The 20,577-nt window shown below is 44.2% G+C and overlaps 1 protein-coding gene across 6 annotated transcripts in view; it reads right to left on the reverse strand.

Moving 5' to 3' along the window:
• Window positions 1-11,348: 11,348 nt before the first annotated feature.
• The window catches only part of GPR65 (G protein-coupled receptor 65), a 39,222-nt gene continuing 29,993 nt past the window's right edge, over window positions 11,349-20,577 (reverse strand). For 3 of the 6 annotated variants that reach the window (XR_005080319.2, XR_005080316.2, XR_005080318.2), the window contains one exon: window positions 11,349-14,753. The gene's annotated coding sequence lies outside the window, so the exon portion shown is untranslated. The remainder of the gene's footprint in view (window positions 14,754-20,577) is intronic. The other 3 variants (XR_005080320.2, XR_008391801.1, XR_005080317.2) reach the window with 3 other exon arrangements.

Consider the following 20,577-nt stretch of genomic DNA (forward strand, 5'->3'; position numbering starts at 1 on the left):
TGTATCGTACAAGGCGTATTTCTGACTCTAAGCTTTTTTTTAGTTTTAATAGTCTGTGAGGCTGAAAGGGATGTGGAATGACTTACTCCAGGATGCCTGCAGCTGGATGACAAGGCATGATGGAAATTAAATAGCACTACTTCGCTGAGTCTGAAATCACATTCCAAGCAACAGCCATTGTCTAAGTAATAGGAGCTGCCAATTATTTGAATAAAGAGGAGTCATATTGTCCTGTATTAGCTACCTTCCCTCCATTAATAAAGTTCGTTTGCTTCCATTTGTTCACCTCTTCTTTGTCCTGCACAGCCTGTGTTACTGCTGAATCCATAGACACTTTTATCTACTCCAGACAGACTGAGAGAGTCTGATTCTTGTAGCGAAGGTATTTTTAGCAACAATTGAAGCTCACGGCTCCCATCTTTGTGAGTGACGGGCATCTTGCAGCATCTGGAACGACCTGCATTCACCTTTCAGGGAATAGACCACTTTGCTGATGGTTCAGTTGTCAAATGGAGGCATAAACACTGCTGGTTGTGTGTAAGCTGGAGAAGAGAGCTAATTATGCTAAACAGGAATATCAATAATGCAAGATGTGCAAACAAAAACACTTACCAATTTCGGAGCGTGATTTCTCCTCTCCCTCTTCCCACTCACTTGCCCCCCACCCCCGATGCACCTGAAGAACATAACACCAGCAGAAAGTTGCAGGGCAGTGGTGGTGGGGGGGTCCAGCAGATCCTGGAACCTGAAAGGCAAGAGATGAAACTGACAGTGCAATTGTTACAGAACAGACCCGGGGGATGGGAATGAATGATATATTATTACCAAATGGACCCACCCTGGTGCTCCAGAGGTCCCCCATCCTGTACTAGGTTCACCTTGTCTGCCACCAGGGAACGATGTCTCACAGTGCCAGAGATTGGTGAAAAGGAAAAGGATTATTTATTTAAAGAGTTATACGAAGTTAAGAGTAATAACAATGTCTTCATTGAGATTCCAGAGTCCTTTAGAATACCCACAATCACACAGTCCTTCCTACCCCCTCTGCTCAGTCTGGGATACTGTATCTCAGAAAAAGAAATAGAAGTCCGTGGTTCTTCTCTGCCCAAGGTGTGTGGTCCCAAAAAACCCCTGCATGGCTGCCACTCCTGGGTTTAAAACCCAGCGCCAGTCTTCCTCTGTTGCAGCATTTCTGACTCCTCCCACAATTGGCCACAGCTGCCAGCATTCCCATATTCTTCCAGCTTTACTGGGCTGCCACAGTAAGTACTGGGCAGGTGTGGCCCTGTGGTGTGGAGCCAATCATCTCCAAATTCTTACAAAGGTCATCTGTAACTAGGGGGAGTTGCCTCCCAGTTATATCATGGGTTCAAGTCATTCCCATCCATCCTCCTGGCTCAAAGCAAGGCCACAGCCGTTTAACATATCCGTGAACCAGTTAAAGGTTATAGATATGTTAAACGAGCATTCTAGAGGTTATTTGCAAAGCTGTTGCTATTCAAAACAACTCTCAATGGCCCTGCTCCATGCATCCCATCCCCCAGCTCAGACTCATGGGGGTGAGGACATCCTATATACATATATTTTTTCTAATATTTCCTGGGCTCCGGGTTCTGAACCTCATTACAAAGCCCTGTTTGGGTCCCTGCCTTGACTGCGTCCTGTTACAAAATGACCCATTGTGAGGAAGAGAAACACTATGTTCGTCGGCCTTGGAGCTGGATTCTATGAAGAGTTTGGAAACCTTAGAAGTGTAGTTAACTGGCAGGAAGTATTAGGGTCTCTCGCAGAGACTCAGGTCAAAGGTCAGGGTAGGGCCTTGTCAGAGCCACTGTAGGTCACTGTTCTCCATCGCAGAGCAAGGGAAGACGACCTGTGGGCAGGTGCCAAGTTGGCTCCATTGTGAGCCAGAAACTCTTCTTTCCTGTCCTTCAAGCAAGAACACCTGGGCACACGTCGTTCTCAGGAGGCCCTGTCGACCGATACAAACCAAATGCGGTTGGTTTAAACCCCCTCAGCGAATTTTCCCATGGTTATTGAAGCATATTCTAGTTATCCATCGTGCTGTAGCCACCTGCATGAAAATTTAGTGCCTTAAGACAACTTATTAGTCTCTGGCGTTGGGAGTTGACAAGGCTCAGGCATGTGTTTGCAGTTAGTAGCTGCAGGATGGGTGTCATCGGACTGTGCTGGATGTCGAGATGGTCCCTTCACTCCCAGGTCTGGTGCCTTCATGGTCTTCTCCTGGCCTCCCTCTCTCCCCATCCCTCTCCCTCCATCTCCCCTACACACACACACACACACACACACACACACACACACATACACTTTCATAGTTTCAGGAGCCTGCATCTGGGCCCCGAGAACTCCTGGTTTAGATGCTGTAGCATCAAATACTAGACTCATCTTTGCACCTATATTATTTTGGCTTTTTAGTTTTGAACAACTGGGAAATGTCCTCCTTTGGTGAGAGGATTAAAAATAAACTTGCTACATGTGAGACTGATATAGGGTGCAGCCGGGGGGCCCCAAAAAAAAGATTTGGAATGGTGTCCAGAATTCAAAGTGTATAGGAATATGGAGAGACATATAAGATGTCCTCACACCTCCCCCCAGAGGGAAGAAACGAATGGAGCCAGGCCATTGAGAGCTGTTTTGCATAGCAACAATTTTGCAGCTAACCTCTGGAATGGTTATTTAACATATCTATAACCTTTAACTGGTTTCATAGATATGTTAAATAGCTGTGGCCAAGTTTGGAGCCAGGGAGAAGGGAGTAGCTGGGACTCAAGATGGAACTAGGGGGCTGCGCCCCGGAGTGAGGAGGCCTGTCTGAGAGCTTGGAAAAGACTGGCTCCAGGACATGAGGCAATAACTGCCCAAATGAAAGAGAAAACCACGCAGCTTTGCCAGAATGGAGATCCCTGCAGCCCGGTGAAGAAGAAAGCCACATGCTTTTGGTGGAGTGCAAACCCCTGCAGCTTTGGTAGAAGAGGCCCACACGGCTTTGGGGTTCCCCGTTTGGCTGCGTGGCCTGGGAAGCAAGAGAGACTTTGACTGGAACTGGGTACAAAGAACTCTTGCCAGTGGACCATGAGAGGGTACCACAGTACTTTGGATTAACTCGAGATCCTGCACGGTGACACAGCTGATGGCACCAGTGGCCTGCAACACAGACGTGTGCTCTTTTCCTGATTTACGGTACCCGGAGTTGGGACAGTGGGAGAAGGGAGCTGTGTGGGTGTAGGTGTATACCCTAAAGGACTTTGCTATTTTAATGGTGGCATTAGGCCTGAATAGCATTAAATAAACATTTTGTTTCCTTTTCACAAATCTCTGGCATTGAGAGATGTCTTTCCAATTGGCGGTGGACAGAAGAGCCCAGTAGATTTTAGTATTTTGTTTTTGGGAGGGGCCCCTGTTGTATAGCAGTTTTCGGCATCCCTAGGTGGGCCAAATATTGTATTGCCCCTCCCTCGGACCTCTTGTTCGGTAACAAAATGTTCCTAGTAATGGAACAGTTAGAGTTTGTGGCAGAAGAGCTGGGATCTGCGTGGGGTTGAAGCGCTCATACAAACATTCCCAGCGTCAGAGCCGGAGGTGAAGGTTTTCTACCTTGGACCTGCTCACATTTTGGACTTGGAAGCCAATCTCACCCTTGAATTTGCTCTGGGCGCATCCCACATATGTTTTTATTTACATGTGAATAGAATGCAGATCACTTTCTGAACTGGCTAGCAAAGCTGCAGTTTCATTGTTTCAGGTCAGCTGTCCATCACCCTCTGAGAACAAGAGTGAATTTCTACTACAGTGGGGTAAGGAGTATGGATTCTGTTCTAAATGAGAAGTGATTGGATGGTTTTGAGTTAGAGACATAGATGACCGTGTTTCCATTAAAAAATATCCCAGCTTCTGAATGGAGTTTGGTTAGATTCCAGGAGTTTAAGAATGAAGCAAGAAGACCAAGGAGCGTTTGCAATTGGCCAGGCTCGGAGCAAGGGGAAAGGACAGAGACCAGAGGTGACTGACCAGAATAACAAAAGGATTTCAAATAATGTCACGTTTGTATTTTAAAAAGCTAGGGGAGGCTTAGATGTTTCAAATAGGAATATGAGAGATGCCTTCAAATGTGAGACTAGCTGTCGTGTAAAAGGTGGATTAAAGTGTTTCTGTGTCCCAAAGGCAGACCCATGGATGGAAGCCGCGGGACAAGAGATTCGTGCTCTGAGTAAGGAACCATTTCCTCCCAGAGCCTCTCCAGGATGGAAGGGGCCGCCTACGGAGGCAGGGAGTTCTCACCCTTGACTGGGGACGAGCAGGGGCTGGGGGGCCTGTGGGCGCCACAGGAAGAGTCTAGGGAGGGACCGTCAGGCCAGGTGATGTGTAGAGTCCCCTCTGAAATGCACTGATTTTTGGAAACTCACAGATGTAGCAAGATTGAGACCTGTGGATATTTTCATTTGCATGTAACACTGCTACAATAGAGAGAATTCATAATCGTGTCACTCATCTTGGGGCTTTCTGGAGAACTAAGTATGTCGTACTTGGCATATCCATGGTGGGCGGCATATCCTGCTGCTGACCCACTGAGCAGAGGCATGTGAGTTTTTTCCCCCACTTCTAGGCTATGTTCTTCAGAGTATTGTTATTTTTACTCTTCTTTAGAGAGATGGCATAGGGGAAGAGTCTGGATTAGAGAAATTTAGCTTGAAATTCTCAGTCCACACTTGCTAATTGCATGAGTGTCGGCAAATTATTTAATGCCTCTGAGTCTCATGTATTCATCTATCAAATGGGATAACATTGCCTACTTTCTTCGGTTGTCATAAGAGAGAGTCTGTACTAAGTGACCAGCACTTAGTAGGATTTTAGGACATAGGAATCACACTCAAAAAAGCAAACACTTTTTTGCGCAGGTTCATGGATTCTAGAGCTTGCGTTTGGGAACTGGGCAGTGTGAGTCACGGGGACAAAAGACTTAACTGGCGGAAGGAAACGCTCGCTAATTGAATTGATGGAGTCTTAACTCCAGGATATTGCTCATTTTTCCCTCTAATGGTGCATCTTTGAAGATAGCCATTTAATATGAGTTCCTAAAACGCTCCGAGAAATTAGCGACAGTTCAGAGGCAATGATGTATGATGTTCAGAGCTTTCTCCAGATTGGTGCTGGGAAGGTAGAGGGCGTGATTGAGCTTCTCCGACAAATGCATTTCCTGTGAGTATCAGATGGGGTGCGGGGTGGCTAATTGGTCTTCAAATAATCATGATTCATAGTTTAGTGGAAAGCTGCAAAGTTCCCCCTACACATTGAATAGCAAGTCGGTTCATTATATTGTAGTTATTGATATTGCAATCTGCTCCCAACGAACGCAATTACAAATCCATTCAGGAAGGAATGCGATTAGGGATTTCATTTGCTTTCATTTACCTTTCAGGTGCCCGAACGATGTTTTGCACAGGATACCTGCCCCCTCTCCTCTTCCACTACCACTGGATCCGGGTCCTATCTATACCTCCAGCACTTGTCACAGTGCTTGGCACACTGATGGCTCTTGCTAATAATTGCCCTTGTTAGGTGTCTCTGGTGTGCTTTTGCCCACTCAACAAAGGGACGCTCAGACGCTGGTTACAAAGTTACCCTTATGTGTGTGTCCGCTCTGCACGGCCCCACCCCAGCAGCCTTGGTTGTAAACCAGCACCAGCCTTGCGTGAGTCATTCACACCAGTGCCCTGGCGTGCGTAACACACTTGTCTGTGGCACTTTCTCTGTTTTCTCAGTTCCCCGTAAAGCCCCAAAGGGAGGAAAGCAGATAAGTTTCCCCATGTTCCTTAGAGTGACAGAGAGCTGGGGGACAGGCCCTTTATGACTTTCTAGAATAATCTATCCATCCTGTCCGTCTCCCCACTGACCCCCTCACATTCCCCAGCAGGCTTGTAGAAAGTGAAGATGTGACTCTTGACAAAAGCTCGATCAGTAGTATTTCGATGTGGGGGGGTTTTGGCCTCGTGAGGACTGCCGTTGCATTGTCATCTGCAGGGTCCAGGAAGACTTTCAGAGTTTAGGGCTGGGTGTTTCAAGAAAGGGAACTGGCATCTCACTCCCTGGCTGGAAGCTGGCTGGACTCAGAAGCACGGCAGCTTTCCGGCTCTGCCACCAGAGGGCAGGGGAGAGCTCTTGCAGAACGTGACTCCGTGTTGCTGGAATTCCCTGGGGCTTTCTGAATATGGAGAGTGGAGCTGGAGAATTCTACAACCTGGAGACCTGTAGAGAAATGAGGGTGAATGGTACAGCCTGCAAATGGCTGGGAGGGGTCAAAGGAGGATGGGGGCAACATCTAGCTTACATTTCCCTAGACGCAGAGGGTGGTCAGGCTTAAGCCATTGTCTCAGTCAGCTTGGGCTCCTATCCCATAGACTGAGTGGTTTCAACCACAGAAAATTATTTTCCATAGTCGCGGAGGCTGAGATGAGGGTGCCACCACAGTCATGTTCTGCTGTCTCTTTCAGGCTTTGCAAATGGCCATCTTCTTGCTGTGTCCTCGCGTGGCAGAGACCAGAGAGAGGAAGCAAACTCCCTCCCTCTGTTCTGCTCTCCCTCATGGTGCCCACGGGGGAGAGTGGGACCACTTTTCTCCGGAGGCAAATGGGCATGCCTTCCCCAAGAGGCTTGAATGAGTCTCCCATGTGAAGGGCATGACAGGGAGGTTGATGTGCATGGGAGGTGGCCGACGTTTTTTGCACACTCGCTCCAGGCTTTCTTTTCCCAAGAATAAAGCCCGTAGCTAGGTTTCTATTCAATAGGTTGCTTTCAATCTGATAGCATATACTTTCATTTAGGTAAAATTGAGCAGGTATTGTGCTCAGAAAGGAGATCAAAGACAAAGTCTTAAGGTGACCTTGGATTCCCACTGAAAAATTCAGCGGTTATCTTGGCTTCAGACATGAAAGGCACAGTGACATTTGGTATGTGGTCTTCATACCCTCCTTCCAACCTTCTGGTGAGTTTCCTATTTTGGGACACTGTCTGTACTTAATTGAAAATCGCTGAGCTCTAACATCATTTTCCAGATGGTTTTATAAAATGATTTTGAGCTCTCACTTACTTGTAGTAGATCAGATCATTTGGAAAAGAAAATTCAAAAGCCCAGATTAGCCGACAAAAATGGCAGTGGTGGGCCTCTCTGTGGAGATCAGGGATGGGACGGAGATCAGGGTGATGGGACGGAGTGGAAGGCACTCTTTAATGTGCTGTCTCCCATCTAGGGTTATGGCAGAGTCTGAGCGAGGCAGCCCCCGTCAGAGCCTTTGGCGGTCCCTGCTGCCGCCCTGCCTGTCTTTGCAGGCTGCAGTCTTCACTGCCTTTGAAGGCTGGGGTTTTAATCCACTAGTGATCCTGTTGATTACATCTCCAAAGGTTACATTTCCAACCAGTTCTCTTCTCTTTGTCTCCATTGCCACCACTTTACTCTGAACACCTACGTGTTTTCTTTGTTTCTCTAATGGGCCTTTTTTTCATCCATTCCCCACATAGTAGCAGATGTGATCACAAAAACAAATGGGTTTTGATGGTGAATGAAAACCAACTCACAGAATTTCTCTAATACCTAGTAGGTGAGAGCCTGGGAGTACAAACCGGCCAAGAGCGTATCAACAACCTGGTTGAATAAACTTAAAAATGTTTTTCCTCATCTGTTTGCATCTCTCCAGATTTGGGTATATTGGTGCAAGTGTCCAGGTTTCTACTGGCTCCGCGGGGCAGCTTCTGGAGGACACGTCGTGGGTTAGGAGCAGACTGGGTGGCAGTCCTCACCTGCTCTTCACAGTACAACCCCGTCTTCCCTTTCTCTTCTTTTTTTTGGGGGAGGGGTGTAAAAATGTTTCTGTTTTCAGGAGCTGTGAGAATGTGCCTCTCAGATCTCCAGCTGTTGGGACTGAGGGCTGCCTCTGTGTGACTCTGAAACCCGTTGCTGAGTTTGTTGTGAGAAAGCCATGTTTTCCTCGGGCTGCTCCCAGGAACTACCTATGCATCGCTGAGATACTAAAAAGGCCCATTTCTTTTTTTTTTTTTTTTTTGACATTTTTGTAATTTTTTTTTTAATTTAGTTACTTTTCAAGTACATTTTTTTTCCCTTCCCCCCCCCCCGTCTCCCCCCTCCCTCCCATTCCCCCCCCATCCCCAGTCCTCAACTCTGTGTCTTTCATACTTGTTCCTCAAAATCCCTCCCCCTTTTTCCCCTTAAGTTCCCTTCCCTCTCCCCTCTGGTCGCTGCCCACTTGTTCTCTATTTCAGCGTCTTTGTTTTTATTCTGTTTGCTTGTTTGTTTTATTCTTTAGCTTCCTGTCAAAGGTGAGATCATATGGTATTTGTCCTTCAATGCCTGGCCTATTTCACTCAGCATAATGCTTTCCAGTTCCATCCATGTTGTTGCAAAAGGTAGTAGCTCCTTCTTTCTCTCTGCTGCATAAAATTCCCATTTCTGAGAGACGTAGAAGTCGTCTGATGGGCAACTTTCGCTGGAGGACTCCCCCGTAGCCTTACTTAAACCACAGGCAATCTAAGATGCATCCACTTAAACTTGCTCCCTCCCTTCCTTCTCTCCTTCACTCGGAGTCAGACCAGGAACAAAGGCTGATGGCTTTCTCAGACTTTCCTGACACCCTCCCAGATCTTTCTCACTGGTGTTCCCGCTAATAAATTTCTTGCACATTTAATCCTGTCTTGGTGCCTGCTTCTCAGGGTGTCCAGGACAACACACTGTTACATAAGAGATGCTTGATCGATTTATTCAGGAAGGGAATACAGAAATGAATCAAAATCTGATGTTTCCCTCACTTTTCTGTTTCTTGCCCTATACACCTCTGTTTGATTCTTTGTTATAAAATTGTTCCATCCAAAGAGAAGCTTTGAGTCTTCTTTTTCTTATGCCAAGAAAGAGAAGTGACTTTGACACCTAGAGCAAGTTTTAAAATGTTGGGATCATAAAATTGCATGTTATGTCATTAAAATACATTTCATGGTGTTCTTGATAGGAATACATGAGCTAACTCACAAAAGAAGCCTAGCATATTTTGACACACAGTCGGCTCATTATAATAAACAGACGAAAGTGGTAGACGCACATACCCCAGGTCCTGGGCATCCATGTGAAGCAACACAGGAAATATATACACGCAGCAAGAATTCATCATAAATGATATGTTTTGATTAAAAAGGGGACCTCTGGTTGGCTCTAATGTTTACACTTGCTTGGAGAATTCTGAGGTGTGTGGTAGGCCCAGGGGCCTCTTGGTCTAAGGACCCTCCTTCCTCATGAAGTTGACTGTGGAGAGGATCGGGGGTTGCAGTCAGAATCAGCAGCAGCTGATACTTCCAGAGCACTCATTAGTTCCAGAATGTTCAGTAAGTTGCCTCAGATCGCACAGCCAGTGGAGGAAAAGATGGGCTTGTCCAGGGTGGTGGGACTGGCATGGGCGTGACGTTGAGAAATGAGGCAGAGAAGAAGCTGGAGGGGCCCTTCCAGCACCAGGCTTTCGTGGACCCCAGTGTGGGGCACGGCCACGGCAAAGCTGGGCATTGTTCTCTTCGGCACCTAGAGGCAGCATCCAGCATACACATGGGCTGAGTCCAGAAACTGAGCTCTTGTGAGGCTTTGCCATCTGGTAGTGTGGAACCTTACTTTAAGGGAAGTTAGTTTAGTATGCTATGATCTACCTACTTCAGATGGTTGTATGAGAATCACATGAGATAACATATGTGTTCCAGTTTCTGTAGTAACAAACCTTCCCAATCATAATGGATTAAAACAATTCACAATCCATAGGACCGGAATTTGGGCAGGGCTCTGTTTGGTGATCATTCTGCTCCATCAGCATTGGCCGGGGTCATGCTGGTATTTAGCTGGTGGCCAGCTTTCTCTGGATGGTTTAAGAGGGTGTCATTCACATGTCTGGGCCCTTAGAGGGGATGGCTGGAAGGGTGGACTCTGCTGGGCTATGTACTACCCTTTCTATGTAACCTTGAACTGCCCACCTTGGTCTCTCCATCAGGGTAATCTCATTTCTTAGATGCAGACTCAGAGCTCCAAGAAGTAATTATAGAAATAGGAAATGGAAGCTCCCAGTCTCTTAACACCTGGACCGGGAAACTGGCATAACAGCACTTCCTCCGTATTTTATTAGATAATCACAGAGCCAACCCAAATTTAGGGGGAAGAAAAGCAGACTTCACCTCTGGGTGGAAGGAGTGTTAGAGAATTTGTAGCTGTCTTAGTCTGCCACCGTACACGTAGCAGAGATGGCATAATTGTTAAGCACTTCAGCTGGACTTTTGGTTTCCTTCCCTACTGCCTGCCTCGCAGACAATTGTTTCAGGAATGAAATGGTTGCCAATTCCATTTTTTCTCATCTTTCAAAAAAAAAAAAAACGAAGAGAAACATACTGCAGTTTTATTATAAATTAATTTCTGAGTGTTATATGGTTTTGTATCCCTAAATCCTAAGAAGAATTTACAGAATGAATTCTTAATTGAAGGACACTAAAAGTGTCCTCAATACAGTTTTAGTTTTATAAAATTTGCAGGAAAATTCTCCCTTATGGCCCAGGGCCTCACACTAAATCATAACTCAAAGGAGGTATTTCCAGCAGAATGCTGATGTAGCCCAGGTGTTTTGATGATTTAGCAGGAAATCAGGAGAGCATTTGGTGAAAGCGATCAACCAAGGAATAGAACTTGAGTAGTGGCCAGCTAATCAGCAGCCGTGTTTCTGGCAAATGATATCCCATGAGATTGTATCCCGTTTTTAACAAAGATTCCTAGTTCTTAAAAACGATTATATATATTTATGAAGAAATGCTGCTTGTTTTCCTTTTTTGATTTATTAGAAGATGGAAAATTCACGAATGGGATTAAGTTATTAATCCACAATTTTAATAGGAAAAAGTGGTGGGGTCATCAACCCCCACCCTGGATCTGTCTGACTACCATCTTACACACTTGAGTGTTTCATCCAAAGATTTTGATTCTTGCACTTGGGATTATGGTGCAAGATCTTTATTAGCATTGCTAACAGCCAAGGATAGGTCAACAGAGACCCTAAAATTCTTCTATTTTTCAAGGTGGCTTTCTTCTCATGGTCAGGAGTATAAAATTAGATTGCGGTGGACTATTCTGGGCTTAACGTGTTTTCTCTAGAGAAAGAAGTAGTTAGAATGCCCCTTGGACCACTTTTTCTTAAATGCTGTAGGTGGAAGTCAGGCACTTCCATGGGATTGTGAGGAAAGCATCCCAAGAATCCACACAAGGGAGACAGTGGTGTGGCAAGATGGTTTATTCATGTGGAGGGCTGCCCCCATGTCTCCTCTCCATCCATCCTGCCATAGAGAAAGCCCAACTGTGCTCTCAGCAAGGCCAAAACAAAAGTCTGTGTCCAGAGTTTCTGCTTCACATTAAAGCTCAGTCCTTTGGAGTCCACATAGTCTGCCACGGGGCCCCGGTAGCTGCTAGAGCCACACGCTTGCTTGCTCCTGGGTGAGAGAGCATGCAAATGAACAGGGTGAGTGTGCTAATGGGGGGGGGGGGAGAGAGAGAGAACACTTCTTTGTTCCCCTGGGATTATATTAGCTTGGTTTGGGATGGACCAGGTGCTTTTGCAAAATAACCAATCAGTTTCCCAAGCTTTCGTGGACTTTTTGATGGGTCCGCCCCTAGCTTGATTGATAGGCCTCTATGGTCAAACACCTCTCCCTGCATCCTCCAATAATCTGATACCAGAGACGGGGAGAGGGGAGTGTTAATCTTCCATGGCAAAGCAACGCTATGCTCCTCTGGGGTGTGAAGCCGTAGCTTCCTGGTGAAGCAAACAGGCTCATGTTCCCCAGTTTATTAAGCTCAATGTCCAATGTCCTTTGCTCCCCTTCCTTATTAATAACTAGTTAACTACCTACAGTAACAATAGGACCATGGTGCTTTTAACAAGGTTATGAAGGGGACATATTCTAGGGTGTTAGACCAATAATTCATTTACTTAAGATCCTAGATCCCCAGGCAGCCCCAGGTCAGAGCTACCCCACCTGTCTCTGATTGAGAACAACCAGAGCAGGATCTGTGGGAACACATGGTATTCCTTTTGGGGGGCATGCTTGAGTAAGATCAGTCTAGGGTGTGGCATGCATGGATCTTAGCCTGTTAGTTTCAACGTTAGAAAGCGTTTGTTGGATTCCAACCTCTGCCTTGTAAGGTAAATCACAATGATTAGCTTAAGTATCTATTTATTTCCCTAGTTGCTGAATAGGAAGCAAACCTGAGCACCCTATGGTATATTATGACAATTATTTTTAGGGATGAGGAATTTTATCACCAGTCACTGGGTTGAGAAGCAGATGAATTTATTCTCCAGATGGGCGGACTACATAGTTTGGTCACTTCCTGTAGGTGGCGACATACTGCTTTCTTAAGAGTAAACATCCCCCAAGGCCTGTGCAACTCTTGACACAGCTCTTGTTGTTTATAAAGTAAACAGACACCTCTGATGCTAATGGATTTTTATAGGACCTGTCCTCTGCAGTTCATGGTAGAATGTTTATTTACCTCTCTGATGGCTCCAAAATATTATCAAAGGTCCTTGAGTAGAAGAACCTGGGGCTACTGGGATGGGAGGCAAGCCCAGGAAGGGTCTATTGCCAAGTGTGAAGTGTAGCATCTCTGCCTTTGGATCAGATTGAATCGAGGTTCATTTTTATGCACCTTGTCTCCCCACTTGTCCAAGATTTCATTTCAATTTTCAACATTTGAGCTGGAAGAAGCTTTTAATATATGTATGTCATATGGATCAAAATGCAATGAGGGGTTATGGTGTTTGATAGAGTCAGTTTCTTGTTCCTAACAAATCTAGAGTCACCACTGATCATCAAGTCAGAGTCACAAAGTCACAGAGCGATGCAGGTGATTTCTAAGTTCATACTCTGAGAGTGTGTCTTGACTCTGTTCTTGAAAAGACGTGCTTTGAAAATCTGTTGTTTTGACTCCTGATGGCTTTCACAGTCTGACAGAAAGACGACTTGTCTGTAAATCACAGTAATAAAAAATGAGGTCTCTGTGTGTCCCATAGAGAAGCCAATTCTTGGAGTAGGTTATTAAGATATTACTTATAAAAGGACCTTAATTCTTCATGCTCAGAGCTCAGTGACATTGGGTAATTTTTGTTCAGCCTGATCTCAACCACTTTGGAACTCAAAGGTTTGGGTCCACATAGAAAGAGCCCTGGCTGGGTGAATAAACTAAACTAAAATACACTGATTAATCATGAATTCGAACCTCCATACTCCCACATAGTAGTTGAGTGATATTGTGCAAGATTTTAACCTCTCTAATCTCCAATTCTCTTCTCTGTAAAATGAGGATACTAGCAGTACTTTCTCCTTAGGGTTGTTATATGAATTAAAATAGCATAATATAAGGTTCTTAGTTCAGTTTCTGGCAAACAATAAGCTCTCACTAGCTGTTATAATGATCACAAATAATAATGGGGGAGGGAGAATTTATCAAACTTAGCATCTCAGTTCCAAAGTTGGTAGAATGACTCTGTTTTCTTAGTATAATTATAGATAGCAAAAATGTTTTGAGATAGTATAACCTTAACTTCGAAGACTTCAGGGGATTAGTTTGTAATATAATAATGCAGAACATAAGAAAAGGTCAAATTTAAATTTTCTAAAGATGGCGCCAGTATTGGCGTAACATACTGATTAAGTATGACTTTTCTAAGTGTAGAATATGACAAGAATTTATTAAACACATACATCCCTGTCTTTTAGGCACCCATTAGGAAATAGTCATTCTCACGTGTCTGCAATATTCATTTTTCTCCAGACAGTTCAACCTACAGCAGCATGTCTTCCTCCCACATTCTATGGTTGGAACTAAGCCCCCACATTTGTTCTGGTGCAAGAAGAATCCCAGGCCTCATTCTTGCTGTTTTGGATCATGACTCATGTCTTCTTGTTCCTTAAAATTACTGTCCCAGGGTTAGATTTCCTGCAAACTTTGTTTGTGTGGGCAGAGTGGTCATCTCCTTTCAGTTCCTGTGAAGAAACATCATGTTTTGTCACCCTGAGAAGTATAAACCCTCCAGAAGGGCCATCTCATCTGGAGAAATCCCAGTGATGATGATAGGACTGTGGTCTGGTGAGAAGCGGAAAGAACGAGCTCCCTTGAGTCAGCCAGCTCTGGTTTCTGACATCGCCCAGACTGCGTGGTCACGGGCAAGTCCCTTTTCCTCTCTGAATCTATTTCTGGACCTAAAAAATGGGAAGATACTACATTACCACATACATGTGAAGCTCTCAAAAGACTCCCCAGTTTATAATACAAATTCAACGTATGTTGTTCCTTATTTGTTGGATTACAATTATGCCCCCCGATTATTGTAATCTGATAAAGCCACTGAGAGAACATTGTGCCCCAGTAATGTACGCAGAGCATGCATTAGAACACATGAGACAGTCCATTGGTTTATCACATCTTTCCTCGCTCCATAGCTGGCTATAGTGTGCTGATGGGTCAGTGGGCAGGAAAGGCAGTGGGAGCCGGAAGGTGAGGTGCCTGAGATATTTGTGTGATAACAATGGTGTCCTGAAGAAGGGCAAAGGTGCTGAAATACCAACTTGAGGCTGAATTCTCCATTAGGCACAAGAAGCCCTGTGTGTAGGGGGCCCGATCCATTCAGGGGCCCACGAAACCATTTTCATTTCTCCTGAAACAAGAACAAAAAAAAAAGGATTATAATCATAATAAATGTATAATAATGGATCCATTCAGGATTATATTCATCTTTACACAGCATTATCATGCAGTTTAATTTTTAATATTATGTAATGGAGGAAGGGGGCCTTAAAGGCAAAAGTGCCCAGGCTCACAAAGTGGTAACGCAGCCCCAAGCAACTTTGCTGACTTTACAGCCTTTGACATTCACTTCTTGTGCATAAGGTCACGGCCTTTCTTCTTTCAGCCTCTGACTCCCACCCGGCCTCTGGCTCTCCTACACTTCCTGGGCTGACCTGGGGGGAGGCCACCACATCCGCTGATATTTAGAGAACTGCAGTCCAGAGAGGTCTTATCAGAGACCCAGAGTAATACCGTTTTGCATGATTTTCACAAAGATATTGATTGAGCATTTGAGCGTGTCCATCTGTTTTCTGTTTCTGCTCAGAGAACACAAAGTCTGTAAGTAAAGATACCATCTTTCTGGATCTGTTGGGAAGGAGAAGAGCCACCCCAGTTCTGCTAACACAGCACAATATCTGGAAAAAAGAAGTGCTGACTGTTTAGTGAAGCAATGAACAACTTCCATACATGGTTAGATGGATGAAGTAGCCGGGAAAGTAAAAGGGGGCCTTGGGCAATGATTCCTTCCCTCTCCAGGACACCACAAAGAGCAAAGAAAGCTTATGAGAAAACATTTGAACTTGCAGACTCCTTTCACAACACTGTAACCTTTGTTCTAAGTAGAGGTTCGCTTTGCTTCAGAGTCACAAGAATCTCAACACTTTAGAGCAGGTGAAGTGTCTCTGAAGCCCCCAGTATGTGGGGGTCACAGTTAGAGGTCAAAATAAGGACTTTGTCTCCCAAGGCTTTTCCTTTTGGAACCCACCTGCCACAGACGCACAAGGCCCCTGGTCGTGGGAGGTGGGACTGAAAGCATGCGTGGAATGCTTTTTCCCCACCCAGCTCAATGGCTAGAGAGCAAATGTTCTACCTGATCAGAGATTCTGCGGGTACAGTTTACCATGTTAAGTCATTGCTTTGTTCATTATCCTCTTAGTTCCCTTGAAGCACCACATGCTGGTGGTGTCAATGCAGGTAAAACTCTATCTCTGCCTGTTTTGCTGACACTTTTCTTCATAGTCCAAGTCTTACACATTCACTTGTTTACTGTCTCTGCCTCCCATCTCCCCCTGCCCCCAAAAGATTGTAATCTCCATGAGATGGGAGACTTTGTTCTTTTGTTCACTGTTCTGAATGTAGTGCCTAGAACACAGAATAGCATTGCTGGATGAATATTTGTTGCATGACTTTGCTGAACGAATGCATGAAATTACAATAGTTCTTAACAACCTACTAAGATGAAAAGTCCATGAGATCCATTCAAAGTAGTTTTTATTACTATTTTCCAAGAATTTGGTTTTTGAAAGTACTTAAAAAGACATGGTAAAATTGACATGGAAAGACCAATCCTTTTCTTTAATAAAAACTTGATATAAATATATAACAGGATGCTACCATGCTCTCTCTACACAAACCCCTTACAAATTATTCACTTTGAGGAATCTGAACTAGCAATTGCCTCTAGTAACTTCTAAATATAGCATTTTCCAACTCAATAGTGAAATTCACCTTTTAGTTGTTTGAAATAGTTTTTCCTTTGTGCAAGACTAGATCCTTTCTCAGGGAAGATGAATCAGTTTGCAATAATCTCTGCACACATGTTCAAAGCCTGGTTAGCCTGCATTAACATTTAAAAAGAAAACAGACTTTGGTTCTAAACCAAATCAAACAACTCTCCAGGAATGAGCCATACATACAGCTTTGTAAAATAATCTGGTAGATGGACTTCAGCCTTAACAGCAGCTATAGAAATTTAGTAGGTGGAACGATTGCTTTGCGATGCCTGGAATTCCACAAAGTCATTCCTTTGGGTTTCTAAAAGCCTCTTACTCTTTTGTGTTTTGCCCTATAAATTTAGGAGGACTAAAATATTCCAAGCCATTCTTTGCTAGCCATGTACCTTAAAGAACCTGGCAAAACTGTGAAATAGGGAGATGTATAACACCAGAGAGTTCGGGAGACCATGAACTATAGATGCCTGTCCCCCCGCCCTACCCAGTTTCCAGCCAATAGCAACATTATACCTTCTACTTAGAAGGATGACTGTGTAGCTGGGGATAAGGGGTGGGGTAGGGGTACTTGAAGCTAAGCCTGTACAGCAGTTTTACATAAAATGAACAGAGCCTCCATAGTTCATGTCAAAGAGCCAGGACAGTGCACTGGTGGAAATTATATGAGAGGGAAATCTAAAGCTCCCGTAAGCTCCATCTTGGCACTATCCGTGGTGCAGGTCCATTGTTGCCCTGTAAGGACTGGGCCCAACATTGTCAGAGCAGTTGCATTTTCTAAAGAAGCTGAAATCCTAATTTTTATAGGCAATATCCTGGTGGTGGTGATGATGGTTTATATCTGGTGGTCAGAAAAGTCCTGTTTTATAAGGTGACACCTGAGGATAGTTGAAGAAAGTGAGAGAGTGAGCCACAAGATAACAGGAGGTAGTCTTCCAGGAAGAGAAGTGCATAGTTCTGCAGCAAGAACTATGTTCCCGAGAGTCTGCAAGTGGCCATCGGGTCTGGAATGGAACAATTAGAGGGAATAATGAGTGGAGGCCAGGGCAGAGAGGAACTGAGAGGGCCAAGGTGTGGAGGTACAGTCGGGTTTACTAAGGGCTTGGGTGGAACTATAAGGAGAGGAGCATGGAGAGGCCCTTGAGGGCTTTTGACTACAAGAGCAGCATAAATCCACCTGGGTTTGAAAGTGATCATTCTGGCTAATGCTGTAGGGAGAATAGTTTACAAAGGAGCAAGAGCATAAGCAGGAGAAATAATCAGAAGGCATACTGGCTCAGATGAAGTTCAGCAGTGACAGTATTATTCAAGTAAGAGTGGCTCGAAATAGAATTTGGTCTCTCTCTCACTCATAAATCCATGGGTCTGAACCTGGAGGTAGATAGCAGCTCTATTGACCAAGTTCTCAGGGACTCAAAAACTTTCCAAGTCATTGCTCTAAGGTCTCACCTAGAGTGTAAATGCAGATATTAAAGAGTAAATACATGGTACCTCTCTGTGGATTAAGAAGTCATCTGTGGATGGAAGCAAGATGAGGACGGATAAAGAGGCAGCTACAAAGGGTGCCTTCCAGCTTTCTCTTAAGGGAGGTGTCCTGAAGTTTGGCAGACATTTCTGCTTAAATCCCCTTGGCTACACCAAGCTGGGATAGGTTAGGAAATCTACATTCTGGAAGACCATAAACCTAGTTTAAAATTCCATTAGTATGGAAGGAGGAAATAGAGATATTGGGAGACAATAAGAAGTTCTGACCACAGGATGCTTTTGTAGTAATGCAGATGGAAGAGGATGGTGATGGAGGTGGTGAGAAGCAGTTGGATTCTGGATATAGTTCAAGGTAGAGGTGGGAGGAAATGTGGGGTGTTATGGGAAGAGAACAGTCAAGGATGATGAAGGTTTTAGCTTGAGCAACTGACAAATGGAGCTGCAGTTATTTGATTCAGAAAGTTTAAGCATAGTCATAAGTTTAATTTGGGGGAAAGTTAATTTTGACACCCAAGTGCAGATGTCAGTAGGTTACAAGCTGGGGGTTATAGAGAGATGTGTGGTTTAGAAACAGAAACTTGGGATTTATCTGCATAGATGTGTGTTAAAAGCTATGGAACAACAAAATCTTACATACATTGAGTGTATGTAGCTAGGAAAGTGTAAACAAGAGACATCAGGGCACTCCAACATTTAGAGGTTGGCTAGATGGAGGGATGCGGTAAGGAAGGCAAATAACCAAGGGAGAGGGGTTCTCTGAAAGCCAGGGGAAAACATATTTCAAAAAGGAATGTTATATTGTATCAAATTCTGGTTGAATAAGATGAAGATTAATATTGGCCATTGGGGTTAGCAACATGAAACTCATTGATGATTTTGATATGAACCGTTTCAAGGACATTGTGAGGGACAAAGCATGTTAAAGTGGGTTCAAGAGAGAATCAAATTAGAGAAGGGAGCAGGGTGAAGGTAGACAGTTTTTTTTCTGGAGCAGACCTACAAAACCTAGCAAAGAAATGAGGTAGTAGTTGAAGGTGGGCAGCGAGTCAAGTTTTTTTTTTTTTTTTAAGATGAGGTGTATTGTAGCGTGTTCTGTGTTTTGATGAAAAAGATCCAATGTGGAGGGAAAATTTGATGATGCAGGAGAGAAAGAAGAGAATTGGAATAAAGTCCTTCAGAAGATGAGAGGAAGTGGTGCCCAGGGCACATATGGATGATTTAGCTTTAGAAAGAGCGCAGGCAATTCACTCAGGAGGGAAGGCAGATTCCATGGGAACAGATGTGGGTAGGCAGTAGAGGCAGTGGCGGGAGCTAATGAAAATAATCCCTTAATTGCTTCTGTTTTCTTATTGAAGTGGAATTCAAACTCATCAGGTAAGAGTGAGGAGGAGGGAGAAGGAAAAGGAGATTTGCAGAGAGAAAAGAAAATGTGAAATAGCTGTGTAAGAGACTGGATGTGTGAATGGACTATAGAAATGCGATGAGATTCCTGGACAGCACTTGGGACCTATTTGATGTTAGAAGTCATGAATTTGAAGTTTGGGAGAGTGAGAGCAGTTTGAGAGTTGAATGTCAGCGGAGCTGGGGACGGATGGAGATGGTGGGGAGGGGAGAAGAGATTAAGGGTGCATTTATTCAAAGACATCACGAGAAATAAGAAGAAACCAATGCAATCTAATTTGGTCATAAAGGGGTAGGATGGTGGTGAGAGACTCTGTTTTGGATTCAATGGATCAATTATAACCTTTCTTGGAAAAGTTGGCAGATTGTGCAAAAATAGACATTGCTACTTTTTAACATGATGTGTTTGAGTAGGCTAAGATGCAGTGAAAATAAAGTCCAAATTTCAGAGGTGTAAAACACAAAAGCCATAATGGTAGGATTCAAGTTGATGATATCTTTCTTACACATAGTCATTTTAGGACCCAAGTTGATGGTGGTCTTGCCAACTTCAACATGTGACGTCTGGGGGTCGTCCAAATCCTTGCCATATTAGTCAGCCAGTGGTGCAAAGAGGCAGAGAGGGATAACGTGAGAGGCTTTTATGGGACATGCTTGGAAGTAGCATGTGTCACTTCAATTCCTTCCCACTAAAGAGAATGTAGTCATTTTTCTGCAGAGGGAACTGAGAAGTGAAGTCTAGCTTTGTCCCCAGGAGAAGGGGAGAGTGGCTTTTGGTAGGCAGCCGGCAGTCTCTATCACAATTAGCCCCTTTGTCCAGCATCATCATCCCTTACATAAAACATACACATTCATTAGGAGGTAAAACCTAAAATGCCATTCAGTATTGCATAGACCTCAAAGTCTAGGATCCCTAGGAGATGCTCAGACCTCTCCTTGAGGTCCAGGTGTAGTTCTGGAAGGTCCAGTACCCTTTAAACTAACCCTTAAACATTTGAGTACAGAAACTATCAGTTTTCCCAGCTCTGAGTAGTCCTGAATTTTAAAAGTCTTTTTATTCAGTTCTACTTTAACTGGCAAACTAGTCAATTCCTGCCTGAGTTCATCTCTTTCCTGTAATGACTTTGATAACATCAGTAAATAGCAGACAACACACACTAATATTCTTGCTCTTTCCAACTCTTTCCTGGAGCTACAGACTTAAAGGTTCTTGGTCTGCTTTCCAAGTTATCATAGACAATAATTTTATTGTTTTTCTCCCATAGATAACATGGGGCTCTAGCTTTTCAGCCTTTGATT

The sequence above is a fragment of the Artibeus jamaicensis genome, unplaced genomic scaffold (genome assembly GCF_021234435.1).
Source record: "Artibeus jamaicensis isolate MK-2021 breed Jamaican fruit bat unplaced genomic scaffold, CSHL_Jam_final contig_444, whole genome shotgun sequence".
Classification (NCBI taxonomy): Eukaryota; Metazoa; Chordata; class Mammalia; order Chiroptera; family Phyllostomidae; genus Artibeus; species Artibeus jamaicensis.